At 41.6% G+C, this 3,634-nt stretch overlaps 1 protein-coding gene across 1 annotated transcript in view; it reads left to right on the top strand.

Annotated features, from left to right (window-relative positions):
• srgap2 (SLIT-ROBO Rho GTPase activating protein 2) overlaps positions 1-3,634 on the top strand; it is a gene marked incomplete in the record, with an annotated part of 51,540 nt that overhangs the window by 28,143 nt on the left and 19,763 nt on the right.

The raw sequence follows: 3,634 nt of genomic DNA on the forward strand, positions 1-3,634 counted from the left end.
AGTTTGCCAGAAATGGCCAGGTGGTGATTTTGTGCTCTGACTATTTTGCAGTGTCTTGCTGTGTGTGTAACCTTGCCCAAACTGGGATTCTCTCTCTCTCGTGTTCTTGTGTAATTTATCTGGCAGTTTTTGATGAGAGCGAGCAGTCTGTTTCCCCGTGGGGAAAGATTCACTGAACTGCTAGCTAACCCTGAACCACATGCACACACACACACACACACACACACACACACAGCCACAAATTCAGTAGAGCTACCACAGATAAATGGAGGCAGAGGATGCTATCCATTTAGCTAATTATCTCTCCGTGCATCCTTGCTCCTCTGTCTTTTAGCCTGTCACCGAGATCTGCCATCACTGAGGATAGTTTAATACATTAAATGGGTATTGGAGGAGTGACGAGCTTTGAGCAAGAACACACAGCTATGACCTATACAGAAGTGAAACCAGTTGACAACATCATTTCGATGGACATGTGTTTAATTATTGAACATTACTGTTGATTTGAAGGGGCTGTAGGGCTCTGTGATTCCTGCAATATCGTTAATACATCATTACTGCAATACTGTGGTTTTTTGTTTTTTTTTTGCAATCAGTGGAGACACAAGTTGCTGCAAGTGTGTCATGATTTGTGGGAAAGCTGTGCGTCATCAATAATTGCTTACTCTTCAAACCTGTGGTGTGGGATCGAAACGAAGATGGGCCCTTCACTAGACACCATTACTAATCCTTCCATGCATCTCTTACTTGCATCCCCAAGAGCCAATATGCAAGGAACAGATGCTAAAGAAGAAGTGATGATAAATCGAGGAAACGCATGAAATGGAAAGCACCCGTAGTGTTTTGGGTTGTTTTTCAGCTTGTGCCACTAAAGCTATTCTTGTATAAATAGATATTTCATTAGGCCAAAATCCCAATTTATTACATATAGCTTTACTCTTTGTCATGTCTATCTATATCATAGCATTAAATACAATGTTATGTTTGTCACAACACTAGTCTTGATGTGAATTCATCCACCAGTGAGCAAAATCAAAAATCAATAATAGTGCAGCAGCAACATCTCTTATCTTAGAAGTCTAATGTATCATTTAGTAAAGATTACAAAGGCACAGCATTTGTTTTACAGCTTGTTAGCTTGTTGCTAAAATGAATTGCTAAAAGAATTAATATATTTATAATTAGGAGAAACTGTTTCTCTTATTACCTGCTTTGATATTTATCATTAGATTTTACTACAGTATGATCCCTTTGCTGTAGAGGAAACACTGACCGACTTTTATCATAGACTGGATTTTCCAAGATTACAGAAACTGTTGAGAAGGACTGGACTCTTTCCTCTTATGCTCATCTTCTCTCTCGGACTTCCTGTAAACTACGACCCCCTCTCTACTGCCACCTTCCTCTTTTTTTCCCCCTGCATTGTTCTTGTTCTCTTTTCTTTTGCATTGCATGCTTTTCCAGAAACATTAATTTCTCCGCTAGGGGCAAACCCACATCCATGCTCTCTCTCTCTGTCAAACGCGCACAGACTACAAGGTCGATAGGGCCTCTAAACGAAACCCAATTCCAACCAAGAGGACCTACCCCCAACACACACACACAGACACACAGACACACACACACACACACCCTCCAGCTTAGATCAATACTGAGACAGTTGCAGAGCGTGTGCTTCCCTGTGTTGCATGTTGGGGGGAGGGAAGAAGAGCAGAAGAGAAGGGAGGGCAAAGGACAGAGAATAAAACATGTAGGTGACCAGGTCAGCTACTGCAGCTGCTGCAGCAGGTCTGTCATCGTCATAATCTATCAAGATGTCATAAAGCAATAAAAAAATACAATTCACTGACTGACATGTGTTCAATCTTTGCTTTTCATTTCTCTTTCGGATCTTCTCCCACTCTCTTTTCTCTTCCTTCAACATCTGTGTATTTAACAGTCTCCCTGCATCTGCTGCTGCTCAGTCCGGGTGCCACGCTGGAATTTCAGCTATTTTCCGGTTATGTGTGTGTTTTTTGTGTGTCTGAATGTGTGTGTGTGTGGCTGTTTCTCTGTACAGCAAGGCGTTGATGGTGCTCTAAGCAATGTGGGGTGTGTTTGTGTGTGTATGTGTGTGTGTGTGTGTGTATATGTGTGTGTTGATCCCGTGGAGACCCCTGGTATTTCTGCTATTTGGCAGACTGCATTCAGCAGCAGTGGTGGTGGGGGGGTTACACGGTTTAACTGCATTGTGTGTGTGTGTGTGTGTGTCCTGAGGGTGACTGGTCACATGGAGAAGCCCTCACAAGTTGCACACTGATTCAAAGCCTACCCTTATGCTAAATATTAGGCCAGTTTCACTGTTAATAAGCTGCAGCTCTTTGTACAACCCATGGCTACAGCGACATATAATTTCAATGTGGTTTTTGGCATCTGATTCTGAAGACCACATGGTCGTATGACCACACGTGGACTGAAAATTGCTGTTTTGCATCTGTTGTGGCTGTATTTGTTTAAATCTGTTATGTACTTCATTCTGCTCTCCCTCTCTGTCTATTTACAGTGTTAATGGTGCTGGAAAAAACATATAATAGCGATCATAAGAGATTCATGTGGCAACAGAACAGTTTAGTCTACTCTTTGTTTTCACAACACACTTGTATTGATTACTGTTTGCTGGACCATAAGGAGAACTCGATGTGCCTAAACTTCACGTATTAATACAACAAATTACAGTTACTGGGTGAAAATCCAAGTCTGGGAGCAAGTCAGAATCAGCTAATGCTAGTATTACCAACTCAGGTAAAAACAAGTGTAAAAGAGTGAACATTTAAAGGACCAGTGTGTAGGATTTAGTAACACTTAGATTGCAAATAATCACAAAATACCGCCATCTTGATACACATGATAAACTGCTGTTTATGGCACTATACAAATAATGAAAACAAAGGGTGTTTTTTTTTCTGCATGCATTTGTTTCCATTATTATTAAAATAATGTACCATATAACAGCTATCCTCATGATTTTTTATTACAATATTATCTGAGCTCTAATTGTTCTAATTGTACATTTTGCTGGTAGCAACCAGACCTGTTTCTTTGTATAGTTCATTCAGAGCCTTTTAACTGTTCATTTTTAGAAAACGGCCCACAGTGATGAGTCCCTGTTTTAATGCTATGCGTTTTGATCCTGAATGTAAATGACCATTTAGCATTTTCCCTCCAATCTGACTCACTGGCAGCACCTAACCTGAGGACTGACTCTGTTCCCAGCGTGCACCATGTGACCTTCGGAGGGCCAGTGACATTTCAGTGTTTACCTTGTGATAGCTGAGGGTCAGAGAGAGATAGGTGATATTTCACCCGGTGCTGCAGTGCCATTACCATGGTGATCACTGGTCTGGTGGGCTGAGGGTGACATGGAGGCAGAGTGCCCGGCTGTTTGAGCAAATAGAGGAAGTGCAGCCCTGTTGTTGTGCAACCAGTGAAGACAGACATGCCGGAAAAGGAACAGACAGCAGAGAGAAGTTGGAGCAGAGAGTGTCATACCGCAAACACACGTGTGCCCACATGACTATTAATCAGGTTTAACAACATGTGAAGAGTTTTTAGTGTTTGGTCTTCGTAGTGTGTATATATATAGGTCGTTTTTTTT

The sequence above is a fragment of the Morone saxatilis genome, unplaced genomic scaffold (genome assembly GCF_004916995.1).
Source record: "Morone saxatilis isolate NCDOM2014 unplaced genomic scaffold, NCSU_SB_2.0 Contig18, whole genome shotgun sequence".
Taxonomy (NCBI): Eukaryota; Metazoa; Chordata; class Actinopteri; family Moronidae; genus Morone; species Morone saxatilis.